Source organism: Haliotis rufescens, unplaced genomic scaffold (genome assembly GCF_023055435.1).
Source record: "Haliotis rufescens isolate VD_foot unplaced genomic scaffold, xgHalRufe1.0.p SCAF_22, whole genome shotgun sequence".
Lineage (NCBI taxonomy): Eukaryota > Metazoa > Mollusca > Gastropoda > Lepetellida > Haliotidae > Haliotis > Haliotis rufescens.
This window is the reverse complement of record NW_025963913.1, coordinates 8,694,018-8,709,972: the sequence shown is the minus strand read 5'-3', so window position 1 is coordinate 8,709,972 and position 15,955 is coordinate 8,694,018. Positions and strand designations below refer to the sequence as shown.

Below are 15,955 nucleotides of genomic sequence, written 5' to 3'. Positions count from 1 at the left end.
TACTCAAAACCTCATTACCGCTAATTTTAATGGCGATTTTCGTAAAAAATAGCACGACCTATGTTCTGAACAGGCTCCCTGTTAACGTCGGTAGAAGTCAAACTAATTGTAAATGCTAGTCGGACAGTTCCCGGAACTAACACATCGTGTGCGCCGAGATTAGGAAAGCGAACCAGAAGGGTTTGATTCTGATCGATGGTACTAGGGTTATTAGTTATAGTTACAGACTGACAAATTGCTTTGACCCCTAATGGATCCCGAAGTCAACGTTGTGGGTTTAACTTGCGTCCGTATTGCGAAGACATTGTTATATTGAAATTATGTAACCTTATGTTTAATATAAAAATGGATGATTTTAATCTAGATGACTTCGATAATCCTAGTACAATCGAAGAGGGTACTGATGAAACCAGCTTTACGAATCTTAACGATGAACTTTTACAATCACCCGTTAATTGGTCGTGACTATTCAAAGTTTACGATAGATAGTAAAGGAATATTGCGACTGAGTGGCGCTCCAGATATTGATCTTATGAATTCTCGTCCTCATAAGCCCCTAGCTTTGTCTACGATGGTATCAGCACTGTTCGTAATGAATTAGGTTTTGTAGACTACTCACGACGAGAAAAACTTTCAGCGAAGACTACTAAGGTTCTTCGGACTGTGCGTGATGAACTCGGTAACATAGATAATTTGGAAGAAAGCTCGAAGCTGGCCTTGGACGGACTCGGAGAAATATTGGATACCTACTACGATAATTCCACGGTCAGTATACCAACCTCGGAGTTCAGTATTAGGGAATTACGAGGTCTTGACAAGGCAATGCAAACAATGCGGGGAGAACTCATAAAAAATATAGCCAATCTATCCGAACTCGACAAGCATATAGCTTATGAGAAAACAAAACTTGAACAGGCGGGTGATGAAGTCAGTAGATGCCCCGTTGCAGAAAAATTGCGTAAACTTAGAAGACGAAAGATCAGCCCGCCTCAAAGCTGCTTCCAGTACTAGAAAGGCACTTCGTTCACAAATCAGTCGAATTTGAGAAACTATCGATCAAGTCCTCAACGATGATACTACACTACCCGATAAAATTAAAACATTGTTCAGAGAACAGGGGATAAAACCATTGCCAGTATTTTAACCGCATTGGGATTTATTATATCGACTTTGACTCTCGCGTTAACCGGTGGTACAGGAGGTGGCACACCCCCTAGTGATAGGGGTGGTATAAAAGAGTGGATAAAAAAGCATTTAAAAGCATTAGGAGAAGCACTGGGAAAGCTCGCTGGGAAAGCCGCGTCTGCACTTCCTGGTATAATAGGGAGTATTGTTTCCTGGCTCTTGAATTTATTAGCTAAGACCACCATTTGGCTTAGTCAAAACTTGTGGGCACTGATCGTAGCAATTGCAGGGCTGTTGTACGTATCCGCTAAGAACTATTTAACCAAATCAGTTCGCTAAGAACTATTTACCCAAATCATGAGTAAACCAGCCGCGACTCCACCTACTATAAGCACTGTTTTTTCATCGATATGTTGTTGATTTTTAGCTGCAATATGTTGTGGCACTTGTGGTTGTGCGTTAGTAGATGATTGTGGTGACTGTGGCTTGACTATTCCCGTTTCGCCTGTGTTTGTTTGCGTTATTAATTCGGTGTTAATATCTGAATTTATACCTGGTTTTTGTTGATCGGTAGCAATAACAATTTTATTATTATAGCCGATCACTTGACCGATCTTAAGTTCCACATTGCTCAGAGACATGTATAGTCCCGGCGCATAAACGTAGTCTACCTTGGATTGAACATACTGTAATACATCTTGATAACGCTTTATAGAAGATGGTATGTTAACTGGTGAATTAATAGAATCCTCCACATTTGCAACAAACTGTTTTTGTGCATCGAGTGCCATCCCAGAACCAATAATGGACGTTCGTGTTTGCGATTGTGCACCGAGAATTGCCCATACATAAGTTTTTATTGATTCATTAACTCTTACAACTCCTGGGTTAGTAAAATTATTTTCTGTTTTATCATTAAGAAATTCATTCCAAGCCTTTTGCGGTATCGTTCAGTTGTACAAATTTTGTAACAATATAAGCCAAAGCACCCTTAAAACTCATAAGATCTCCTCTCCAAATCGTTACTCGAAAGTTCCCAGCGATGATTAAGATTATGTAATCTTACAAAAAGATTCTTTTTCTGTAACAACTTAAATGGATCGAATGGTTGATGAGTTTTTTAAACTAAATCATCGCTTTCTTCTTTATGAAAAAAATAATAATCTAGACATGCATACAAAAGCAAGTCTAGCTGAGCTCAGCTCAAGCTAGCTCTATTCCACACTCTGAAATCAGCATAGGGAATTTTTTTTTATTTTTAAAGTCAAGAAGGATATTGTGTAATATAAGATTTCAGAGACAAAATGTTAGTCTATGTGCACCCCCTTCTACACAGCTGTGTTTGGGGGAAAAAAGTGGGTACTATACTGAAGAAAATACGGTATTTGCAGTCTGATTGGATTAAGGTAGGGATATGTATCATTCCTCTGGGGAATCACTTTGATATTGAGTCGCATTTTTGACTAAGGGTCAGCAGTGGTATTAATGTGGAGACACACTAGTTTCCAGATTTCCAGTAATACTTGTTATTATAATTTATTGCAATGGTAACAACATGAAGTGATGTGTAGGATTTTCATTATGGTATCCACAATACATGCAAGTGGAGAGGTGATCCCCATATTGACTGTCTTGTCTACAAGGAATCTGACAGTAGCTTAGATTCTATCTTTAGAGTAGGTTGAGGCCTATCTACATCATATTAGGAAGAGGAAGACCAAGCAGATGATAATACCCTGAAAAATAGTGTTACCATTATTATAGCTAAAATGGATAGAATTTGTTATCAAATGAAAATAAACAATCTTGGTTTTGACACATTTACTGCAATCAACACGAATTTCACTGACCCACTTTTACAAGTATGGAAACTTCAGAGAACTTACCAGATGACGTCACTATTGAACGTGACGTCACCTTTTCCTATCCCTATGACGTCACCTAACAACGAGTGTGATAATGTCCCTTAGTCCAGCAAAAAGAGGGCATTATCAAGTTACAGTTGCCCGCTCATTACTGATAACATGCAGGTGGTTTAACCATAATTCTATTCATTTTAGCTATAATACTAATTTGGAAACACTGTCCAGCATCACCATGGTCAACACCGAAGCAAATGGGTCAAGCACTGTGACCTCCTGCGGTGTGAACTCACATAACTTGATCACCTGACTACCCCTGCCACATCATTCTCTTTCCCATCACCACCCTGTGGAGACAAGTATTGTGTTTGTGTGCGTGAACTGCATCCTGAATCGTATTGTAATCAAATGGTTAAGGGTGTATCCGCTCACTGTAAACATATATATATATATATATATATATATATATATATATATATATTTATATATACACAAAAATGAGGTAAATGTTCACTCGGTGTACATGTAATATATAATAAAATAATAAAGTCCACGTTAGTCCATCATCTTCTTTATATCAGTTTCATACATAGAAACCCATGAAACTATGAAACTGATATAAAGAAGATGATGGACTAACGTGGACTTTATTATTTTATTATATATATATATATACTACTCCTTAAAGTTTTCTAAGGATAAAGGTTTGATGATCATCCAACAAATGAAGATTGAACTTTCCTGGTAACAATGATTGGGGGATCAAAGACGTCGTTTGATGACTGAAGAATTAGGCAGATGCCTTGGCATGATTGAAACTGGGTCAACACAAGGTCACTTGAAAACGTCTTTGGCATATGTGTGATCAGCAGGAAATAGAATCAATACCAGATATATGGTTCAGCTGCCTAGCGTCATACAGGCTGTCGACAACAATCCACCACACCAGCCAGGTTTCTCCTGATTGCAGCAAGATGTCATCACTTCATGACAGCCACCACACTCATAAATGACCTGCAGAATGCCAATGGCATTAACATTTCTACAGTGTACATGTGTAATTATGATGCTGGTCTCCGGTCACTGAGGGCATGCCTTTGCATCCGACAGACCTGACATCACAAGCAGGCACATTTGGACTGGGCTGAAGATCACATCAATTGCTCAGACCAGGACTGGACTCTAGTTCTTTTCACTGATGAAAGCGAGATACTGTCTAGACTTCACAGATTGTCGTGCCTGGGAGCGGCGTAGACAAGGAGAAACATTTCAGGATTCTGACATAGCCAAACATGACCGCTATAGAGGGGGGCTCAATAATGATTTGGGGTGGGATCAGTAGAGGTGGAGGAACCAATCTCCAACAGCGCGGCCATGATCACAGGGATGATGGCCAGGATGTGTACATGCAACCATATGCTGGTGCAATCAGACCTGACTTCATCCTCATGGTGGATAACACATGACCTCATCATGCCAGGGTTGTTGATGCCTACATAGAGCAGGAGGCCAATGTCTCTTATTAAACATGGCTTCACGCAATATTGAACACACCTCTATGTATTATCTTTCAAAGTGGTGATCCTTAGGAAACTTCGAGTAGTAAATAAAACATATTCATATGCTTACAGAAACATCTGACAATGAATAAAGCCATTTGTCACCCACTGTAATTGTGATGAAACAACTATGACATTTTTTTTTCTAGATCCCCTCCACATGGAAAATACAAAAACTTGTAATGTGAATTGATTATTTGCCACATTAAATGATGTAGTAACCTCCAAATAAGGCAGCTGTGAAGATTTCGTTAATCAAGAAAGATCGGTTGTAAAGAATCCCAAAAAGCAAGCACATGTATAACCTTTTGTGCGATGAGAAGGAAAGTGAGCAATGAAGACAGATAACTCTGACTGGTAACCAAGGGCAACAGGTACCCCTGATGTAGAATAGAGGCCAATAGCCTCGTGTTGGTTCTGTGTCACATGATCAAAGGGAAGAATTGCAATATGTTGGGTCAGGGTAAGAATAATTTTTCGTTTTATGTTTAATTCCAAGAAAAAATCTTAATCAAATCTTATTCAAAATGAAATGGCTAAATTCAAACTACAATGTTGTTCACCATTCCCAAGATATAAGCTTCCTCAGCCTTTCGATTTCTAAAAAAAAATAATGCCATAATAATTTCCACATTTGAGGTGAGGTGAAATTGGGTTTAACGTCGCGTCCAAGATTATTGCACTTATATAGTGACGTGCATGCATGTGTGTGTGTGTGTGTGTGGCTTCTTGTACTAGTTCGGACTGATGCCGATTTATAGTGCTAGCCCACTGAGATACCATGCCGCAGTTTAACATGAATACCCCACTCAGACACAGTATACTGACTCCGAGCCGACCAGTCCTTGATTTAGCCCCTTAATGCAAAGCGCCAGACAGGGTAACAAGTACTATCTTTTAACGTCTTTTGGTATGACGCGGCCCGGGATCGAACCCCGGACCTTCCGCTCTCCGGGCGGACGCTCTACCACTAGACCACTAGAGGCGGTCCTTCCACAATTGAGCATTTCTTATTTAATGCAATGTTTTTATCCGATGCTAGACAGCGCTTTAGCTTCCCTACCTCATACAAACAGACAAGACAGAAGAACAGTTGAAACAGACTATTGCCCGTGCAGAGCAGCAGAGAAGGCAGAGAGAAAACAGCCTGACAATGGGTAAAAGCAAGGCATTCCGCATTTTCTCGAGGGAGGAGGAAAACAGGACCAAATTTTACCAGGTACCGACGGAACAGTACCCAGCAACTCAAGAGTTATACAGGAACTGCACAAGATATGGTCCTACCTCATCAGCAGGTACCAGCAGGGCCACAGGCAACCTTGTTCCTCGGATAGGGAGTGTTCAATGGTGTCGGGTTTTGGTCAGCTGCTGGGCCAGGACAAGTGGATCGAAGCTGTGAGTTCCCTCGATGTTTTCCACAGAAATGTTACGAAGATAATGGCAGGCAAGGACAGATGCAGAGGACCACAAACATCCCTCAATGATGAACTTGACAGAGATGTTAGCATGGAGGGCCATCGTATAAGACAAGGCATGGATCTTGTGTGGATTGTAGGCCACTGAAGGTGGTAAGCCAGCACAATGATAAGCCCTCAGGAAAGCAGAACGAAGCCAAAGGGAGACTGTATTATGGGAAACCTTAGGGGAGGCACGGCTGGAAACAGGAATGAACAGCCGCTGGTGCTGTCTTTGACACTGCTGGGACACCTGAATATACTGACGGTGAGCTCTAACAGGACAGAGGTTGAGTTCCACGAAATCATCTGGACTGATGATCTCCAAAAGAGGCGGGAAGTGAAACTGCCAATCAGGTTGACCCAGAGGTTGGGTTTTGGTGACAAAGTCCCGAGAAAGACCATGGTGAACCAGGCTGTGAGGTCGCTGGTCAAACCTGACCCGGGTGACATCCAGGGCATGAAGCTCACTAGCCCTGGCCGCCATGGCAAGCACCAGGAGAAAGCAAGTCTTTATGGTGAGATCTTCAAATGAGGCAGACGCAAGCGGTTCATATGGGGCTTGGCGTAAGTCATGTAAAACAACAATGAAATCCCAAGTAATGGGACGCAACTTCTTAGTCTGATCTTCCAGTCAAAAACCTCGGACCATGGCAAAAAGTGCTGGGACTGAGGTCAGCTCGGAACCACTAGTGATCTTCAAGACAGAATTGAGCGTCGCAAGATATGTCGCAATAGTGGAACCAGCAAGGTGATGGGACTCGTGGAGAAAAACCAAGCAACAGCCACCTAGAGGAATGGTGGCCTCCACCTGAAGTATGTGCCTGGACGAGCAGAAAGCCTGGAAAGAGCACAACTTGTCATCATTTTGGAAATGAGTGAAGGAACGATGAGCACTCGAGACATGTACCGTATATCGCTGTGTATAAGGCGAGTTTTTTCGTACATAGAAGGAGAGGGTTAAGAAGGGGGGTCGTCTTATACACGGAGTCGAAGATCACACGTTTTTTTCCAGGTGTTTTACTTTCAGCTTCCACTGGCGATGTCAACCGGCGTTCGACAGCCAGCCCAGCATTTGACAATAAAACTTCGCATTCATTCCTAAATAACTATTCCAATAACTATTTCCATACATAAACATGATTTGTATCTCTTTTCCTTGAATAAAGTTGAATAATTTCTGCAAATAAAGTTGAAATGAGCATCGCCTCGATGCAGATTGTCAAACCAGCTGACACGGTAAAACAATCAACATCCGTGAGTAGAGAGCCGGAAGTACCGGTAAGTATTTGCATATTGCACATGTGACCTAACATGTGATAACCGGTGAAGCTGAAATCAATTCCCGCTGTTTTTACAGTTGTATTAACAACTGTTGGAGACGGTGTGTAAAAGTGATTGTGGAATAAACACGCTGAATGTGAAGCAAACATAAGCCTAGTTAGTTACAACATAGTTAATTGGCGATTAAATTACTCACCATTGTCTCTTATATGTTATTACTTCATAAATGAATTTTATTTTACGGGCACCAATTTGGTGTCATACCGTGTAAACACAAAATGGCAACATGTGCTGGAGTTACACACGCGACCAATCATCGTAGAAAAAACAACGCAAGATAAACATATTTTTATTGCATATGTAAGGTTGGTGTGCGCACTTGTGATGTGCTTCATTCCAGGTCGCCTTATACACGAGTATAGGATTTGGGGTTGATTTTGAAGGCGTGTACAGGGGGGTCGTCTTATACGTGGGGTCACCTTATATACGGTACTTATTTATTATTGGAATCCAAAAATTAAACAATAACATCAAATAGTTATTATTGATGTTCAGGTGAAAGATAATAATTGAAGTTTGACCAGTTACACTGTGCTGATGCATTGACCAATATTTAGTGTCCATAGTATGGACTCCATACACATGATTAGTATATATAAAAATATAACTAAACATTTTAAAAACTGTGATTAATAAACATTTTAAAAACTGTGATTAATAAACATTAGCAAATCTATCATCAATACACAATCATGGCAGTCTTTTTTATTTATGGTTTTTACCCTACAAAATGCTCAGTGAAATTGTTCTAAAATCATGCTAGAATCTATAACTAGTAAAATCCTAGATATTTTTTATAGTTGTATACTTATCCTGCATTACTCCTTAATGCATATTATTTGCTTGTTCTTGACAGAGAAAAGAGCTGTGTGAAAAATCTTTGCTTGAAGACGTTGTTCCAACCAGCTGAGAGGCCAACCCTATCATGCAGCTCCCACGTGATTCTGCAATGGGTGGCAGATCTGCGATTAGACGCAGTATTGCAGGATAAGTATACAAATATGAAAAATATCTAGGATTTAACTAGATTTTTTACTCATCCTGCATTACTCCTCAATGCATCTTTATCGGACGGAATCGGTGGAGGGCATACCTTCATATTTGGACTTCCATTTTTTATTTCCAGACTCTGTTCCCTAGCCAATCTTTGGCTGTGTGGTTGGCTTCGGTTGACCAGTCCATGTATGGGAACCTCCAATTCCCTCAGCCCGTCCTCGGCTGTGTGGTCGGCATCAGGTGACCACTCCATGTATGGGAAACTCTGTTTCCCTCAGCCTGTCTTCGGCTGTATGGTCGGCCTGGATGACCATTACATGGAAGGGAAGAGTCAGGTATGCCTTGTGTCCTGGTACTGAACAGCCTGACAATAACTCTTGGTTAGGTCTGGACTGGAGTACCGAGCCGTATGCAAGTGGGGCATGAACCTTCTAGTCCAGGGCATACGCCAGGGGAGGTCGAAAGACTGGCTCCAGAGCCGTGTAGTAGTGGTGACCTGTTGGGCACTACGAACATACAAAGTTATGTGTGCCTAGCACATCCTCCAATGCGACATCTGACGACGAATGTGTTTGATCGCCAGAACACCTCTCTATGATGGCCAGTAGAGCTCAGTTGCTGTGTAGCGCCATGGTGGAGGCGATCGCCCCGGTCTCATGCGAGTTGTTGGAGCCTGGGGGTCCAATCCCACGGCCTTGTAGGCCTGGAGAATGAAGGCTCGTAGCCAGAAGGCGATCGTGTTGGGGCTGCCTTCCGCTTGTGAGGTTGCAGCTCTATACCAAAATGAAAGGTGTCGTTGTTGTCTACAGCGTTCCTTGGATCGTCTGATGTAGCAACGGAGCGCTCAATTGGATATAGAAGGAGCTCTTGTTCCGTGCCCACAATCGAAGATAGGGGAGGGATGAGGAACAATCTATCTGGCTGTCATGGGAATTGATTCTTGGCAAAGAGGTCCCAGCACAGTCCAAGATGCTCCATGCTCAAAGCAGACGTGTTTGACGTCTAAGGCATGTAGCTCACTGACACGGGCTGCAGTGGCGAGCACCAGCAGGAAGACCATTTTTTCGTCAGATTGTAGAATGACTTCGTTTCGAGTGGTTCGAAAGGCGTGTCTCTCAGTGAGGTGTGAATGACATTCAAGGCCCAAGCTGGTGGACGAGATTTCACCTTTTGCACTTCCAGCCTGAATGAGCGGAGCAGAGCCTGTAGTTCTGGGATTTATGTCATGCGCCGATCTTCTGGAACTGCCAGGACCAAGTTGAGCGCTACAAGGTAGGTCATGAGCTTACGCTTGTTACACAGATGGAGCATGAACTCGGCCAGGAATTGAGGCTATGCAGATGTGGGGTCTAGTTGATTGCCCCTGCAAAAGCTCTCGAAGGATTGCCACTTGTCATCATAGAGGTTCCTGGTGGTTGGGCAATGTGCCATCGTGATGGCCCTAGCCGCTCTGGCCGATTAGCCTTTGGCGTTCAGTGCTCTCTGTAAATGGACCAGACGTGAAGACATTCCTGGTTTCCTTAGGCACCATCGACGGATATGTTGTCCGTCGTGATGGAGAGCCGGGCATGTCTGAGGGCCTGCTTCCAATGAGAGATGGCAATGATAAGAGCCTCCAGTTCCAGCTTATTGATGTGCCATAGGCGCTGATCGGCGGAACACAGCCCCGAGGCGACCTGTCCCTCCAGGTGTGCACCCCATCCCTGCAGGGATGCATCTACGAATAGGCGCATAGAGGTCGTAAGCCCTGTCAGGGAGATGCCGCCTAAGACATTCGATTCCACCGTCCACCACAGGAGATGCTGCTTGAGATGATCCGGGAGGACGAAGGATACTGAGGGGTCCTGGCGCCTGATGTAGGGAGCCAGGAACATCTGAATTTGGCGCAGTTGGAACCTTCCTCTGTAGGTCAAGTCCTGCGCTGAGGTAATAGAGCGGCAGCCCAGAGCACTTTGGTCAAACGAGCAAGGTACCAATATCCGAACACAGGAACGTTTACTGTGTAACCCAACATATTCATATATAGATGTCTGCCAGGGGAGCCCCTGCTGCGTGTGGCCCCTGGCCCCCCAAAAGAAGGGTCATTCAAGGGCTGGATCAAACATTGGAGGTACCACATGAAAGTAAGTGTAAATGAACTGGTACATCTCACAGAGTACAGAATGGGCCACGCCAGACAAATCTTCCTCTGCAAAAGGCCTGCCAGACACCCCCAAAGAGGGTCTTAAAATTTGGGCTGGGTTAAACATTGGAGGTACCACATGAAATCAACATAAAATGAACTATTTCACTCTACTAAGAATAAAAACCCCATTGCCAGACAAATCGTCTGCTGCATAAGGCCCGCCAGACACCCCCAAATGTTGACCCTTAATGCACTCAGTGGACACTCTGGTAAAATTTGACCAGAGTATACATTCAAAGTACCAGATGAAAGTAAGTTTAGATCAACAGGTACATGTTACTGAGTACAACACGGCCCATACCTGACAAATTGTCATAAGGTCCTCCAGACCCCCCAGAGAGGGTCCCAAAATTTGGGCTGGGTTAAACATTGGATGTACCACATGAAACCAACATAAAATGAACAATTGCACTCTACTTATTGCACAATACCCATTGCCAGACAAATCATCTTCTGCATAAGGCCCGCCAGACACCCACAAAAAGTTGACCCTTCAGGTATACACGGGTAAAATTGGTCTGGAATATATATCGATTGTACCACATTAAGGTACGTTTGAATGAACAGGTTCATATCACAGCGTACAGAATGGGCCACACCAGATAAATCTTCCTCTGCATAAGGCTTAAACATTGGAGGTATCACATGGAACCAACATAAAATGAACTATTACACTCTACGTATTACAAAATACCCATTGCCAGACATATTCTCTACTGCATAAGGCCCGCTAGACAGACCCTCACCCCACCCCACACAGTTGACCCTCTGTAATCCCAGTGTGCATAATGAAACATTGGACATCAGCTCTGAGAGTCAACAGATGGTCAAATTTATGTTTTGTTCTTAAAGATGGAAGTATTTTATTGAGATTAAAATCACGTATTTATAAAATCAGGTCTCTGAATACTAGTATTGATATCATAGATTAGGCCTATCGTTGAAATGTAATAAAAAAAAAGGCATGAATCTGATTCTTGTGAATATATATCTGATCAGCTATGACGTCCTCAAAGCCTGCTATAGCCTGATAGCTTGGCTATGGATTCCTACAAACCCAAACATGCTTAGGTAGTCCTCAAAGCCTGCTATAAGAATGGTAAATGACAGTCCCTAATACCATTTGGAAATCTTTTGGTGATAATTGTGTTTAAAAACCTATGATCTCCGTTTATTTAGCAAGTTTTATCATCTAAAAAGCTGAATTCCGGCCAAATATTTCCATATTTATGGTCGGTCCCGATAGTCTATCGTATCGAGAAACCTAACAAAATCGTGGCACAGACCTGTGTGAAAATATCAAGTTTGTCAGGTCACGGAAAGAGATGAACAGGGTTTGGTGACACGAAAAGATGAATGTTCTATTCTTGATGTATTTTCGTCCTGATCTTTACAACTTTTCTCGGAGTGTCACAGTTGGATACAAAAATATTTTTCTGTTCAAAAGAGAAGGGCCGTTACTGATATTCACCTCGTCAAAACTATCGCACCACCAAATGTGAAATGTAATTACCCATCATGTTTTATGATTTTGTTCTTGTTGTTAAATGTAAATGTATGTTCATAATGTGACATGGTTTTGATTTCAATACTCAAATATCTGTTATGAAACCTCCACTATATATCTAAATGTTCACAAGGCCTTACGTCTCAGATTTGCCATCTATCTGTTTAAATAAACGTCTTACACTAGACAGAGAGTCATGATATTGGCGCTTGAGCTGTGCCACGGTTAAATGTGTTTAGACTTCTATCCCAGGATGACCTAGTGTTCATATGTGTGTGTGTGTGTGTGTATATATATATATATATATATATTTTTTTGAATACCCTCAATAAAGAAGGGAAAGCCATACACAATAAATTTAGGTTGCATTAACCTGATCCATTCAGGGTGTTTTCCATAACACAAAATTCTAAACAAGCAATTGTTGATCTGTCATGATTGACTGAATTTTGTATAAATTCCCATATCATTGTTACCATAGAGCTGTGTTTTCAAGCAAATGTGAATTCTTTTGTTAAAAGAAAAGCCGTTTCCAAACCACACCTAGCCTTTTCTTTTCTGCCAACCTCTGAATGCAAATATGAAATCTTAATAATAGTGCTACTGACGTTATAATCACAATATAACTTGAAGCATTTATCAAATCATAAAACACTTTGAACTGAATAAACATGATCATACATGAAGGTCGTGAGAAACCTTCCTTTGACACACCCTTGTTTGTCTTGGCATTGTAATTATCTTAATGGCGTGATTTCCCACTTGAACTAGAATTAACATGATCATACTTGCAGGTCACGAGAACCTGTTTCTTGGACCCCCCTGGTTTGTATTGCAATTGTTATAATCTGAAGGCGCGACCCCCCAGTGTGGTACCTCCAATGTTTAACCCAGCCCAAATTTTGGGACCCTCTCTTGGGGGTCTGGAGGACCTTATGCAGAGGACAATTGGTCAGGTATGGGCCGTGTTGTACTCAGTAACATGTACCTGTTGTTCTAAACTTACTTTCATCTGGTACTTTGAATGTATACTCTGGTCAAATTTTACCAGAGTGTCCACTGAGTGCATTGAGGGTCAACATTTGGGGGTGTCTGGCGGGCCTTATGCAGCAGACGATTTGTCTGGCAATGGGGTTTTTATTCTTAGTAGAGTGAAATAGTTCATTTTATGTTGATTTCATGTGGTACCTCCAATGTTTAACCCAGCCCAAATTTTAAGACCCTCTTTGGGGGTGTCTGGCAGGCCTTTTGCAGAGGAAGATTTGTCTGGCGTGGCCCATTCTGTACTCTGTGAGATGTACCAGTTCATTTACACTTACTTTCATGTGGTACCTCCAATGTTTGATCCAGCCCTTGAATGGCCCCTTCTTTTGGGGGGCCAGGGGCCACAAGCAGCAGGGGCTCCCTGGCAGACATCCATATATGAATATGTTGGGTTACACAGTAAATGTTCCTGTGTTCGGATATTGGTACCTTGTTCGTTTGACCAAAGTGCTCTGGGCTGCCGGTCTATAAGGAGGCCCAGGAGGACTTGCCATTGGCGCAGAGTGCATGGTAGGTGGATAGCTGGAGTCAGGTGCGCCTGCATGCGCTCCCACATGTCTCTGGGTACGGAGAGGAGATCGAGGTGCGTCTGGAAGAGTCCCCAATGAACTGAAGGCGATTTGAGGTTGTCAACTCTGACTACCTGAGGTTGATCTTCCATCCCAGCTGGTGCAAGAGCCAGAGGGTGAAGTCCCTGTGGCGGAGTAGAGTGACAGTGTCCCAATGATTCAGTAGGCAGTTGTCTATGTACGCCTCAAACTGAATGTCCCGGTAATGGTGGTACGAGGCTATTGGCTTGGCAAGCCGTGTGAATAGCCAAGGGGCTGAAGAAATTCCAAATGGGAGGGCCGCCCATTGATGGACTCCTATGAAGATGAAGCAGAGGAATTTCCGGCTGTCAGAATGTATAGGGACATGTAGGTAGGCGTCCTTCTTGGGGACTAGGAAGACAGGTGAATAGAAGCCCGGTGTTATGGCTGGGAGCAGCGCCGTGCTGTTGAGTAGGTGGGTAGGTGTCCGCAGTGGGGGGGGCGACGTGAGTTGCGGGTCGTCTATAAGCGTCAGCTTGTACCCGTGTTGGATTATGTTGGTGACATTTGGGTCCCCAAGGATCTCCAAATTCTACCAGAATCGACCCAGTTTCCCACCTACTGGAGTGTCGACAACTTGGATGGCTGGGGGTTTGAGGTCCCAGCCATGCCTGTCTAGCGATTCACTTGTAGTCCCTGTGGTCGGCGTTACCTCCCTTGGGGTGGCCGTGGCGGAACTGGTATGTGCCCGAGAAATTTCCTTTTCTTCTGCCCCGAGAGTTTGAGGTGGAGCCCCGCCCCCGAGTCTGGAGGTAGTTGTGTCGTGGCTGGTATGAGCCAAACAGGGACGCCTTAGCAAAGGCTGGCTGTGGCACCCTGGCCAGGGCCTTGTGAGCTGTCTCATCTCAGGTGAAGCCTGAGACCCGGGAGTGCGTCTTGGATTTCTGTCCATTAAAGAGGTCAGAGCCAGGCTCCCAGTCCATCAAGGCAAGGTATCCTAGGCGTCTAATGGCTGTGAGCCCAATCAGAGCGGCGCGCATATGAGAGCGCATTTGTTCCACCTGATGTTGGAGGTAGGATTCGACTGTTGTTAGGTGGTCTCATCTATGGGGGTTATCCTCTGATCAGTCCTGCAGTATGGCTCTGAGGGACGACGCCATCAGGGAGAGAGGTTTGAGTGTGTGGCGAATCTCGGTCTCCACGTAGGCAAGTTTTTTATCTGAAACTTGAACTAAAGTGGAGTGGTTCGATCCTGTCATGCGGTGCAGGTCCTCATCTAGGGTATGAGCACAGTCTGCAACTTGAAGCAAGTGGACTGAGTAGTCATCTTGTCTATAGCGTGGGGGCCTGAAGGCCGGAGTCAGCGACAGTTTACTGAAGTCCTCGTCCAAGCCTGAGATCATGTCTCTGATCAGAGGGTCAGGCGGGATCGAAGTAGGGTCCGCACGGATGGCTGTCTTGCTATCGACCTCTAGGCCGGGTGAGGGGGTGGTTGCCTCCCATCTGTCCGCCAGCCAGTCGGTAACTTGGTCTATCATGGGCATCTGTATTGTAGGCGTCTGTGCCATAGGTGGGGGCGCCTGTGGGAGACCGAGCGTCTGTCCGGTAGATAGTATAGGCGCCATTTGGTAAGCAAGCGCCACGCCAGGTGTCAAGGGGCCTGCCGCCATAAAGATAGATGCTGTAGTGGTCGTCAGAAAGCTCTGGGTCGAGACTGAGACCTTGGGGACTGACATCAAGGTAGCAGTTGAGGTCGGAGGGTAGTCATCCGAGATGGCCGTAGGCAAATTCTCAGAGAGGTCGGACATCCTGCGCCGGTGTTTCCTGGCCTGTTGTGTTCTGCGTTTCATAGACACACAGAGATACTGACTGAACTCTGTGGGTGAAAGCAGTAGACATTCTTTACATCGGTGAACCTGGAGGCATTGAGATGTACAAATAAGGCACAGGGGGTGGGGATCTTTGAGCAGGAGGGCATGATATCTGCAATGAAGCAGTGTAAAATCACAATGCGGCCCCACCTGATTTTGTATGCTCTAATTTGTTTATCCCACTGCATGGGTTTATGAAACAATTATTATGACAAACGTAAGACAACATACAATGAAAAACAAACATACTTGCGAGGATATGCCAATCGTGGGGTACCAGACAAAAAGAATATAGAACGCAAGCCAGTTCATTAACCAGCTGGCCACGTAAAATATTCAAAATGGCTACTTGGAACAACAGGACACCTAGCATTGTTTTCTTTTGAGAAAACATCATTAAGTGTCTAATAACGTTATGCGCATGTTTATCAAACACAGAATGCACGAAATACAAACCATAGGCACAACACAAAGACAA

At 43.8% G+C, this 15,955-nt stretch overlaps 1 protein-coding gene across 3 annotated transcripts in view; it reads right to left on the bottom strand.

Moving 5' to 3' along the window:
* The window catches only part of LOC124116973 (phosducin-like protein), a 127,219-nt gene that overhangs the window by 28,734 nt on the left and 82,530 nt on the right, over positions 1-15,955 (bottom strand). The gene's annotated exons all lie outside the window — the stretch shown is intronic.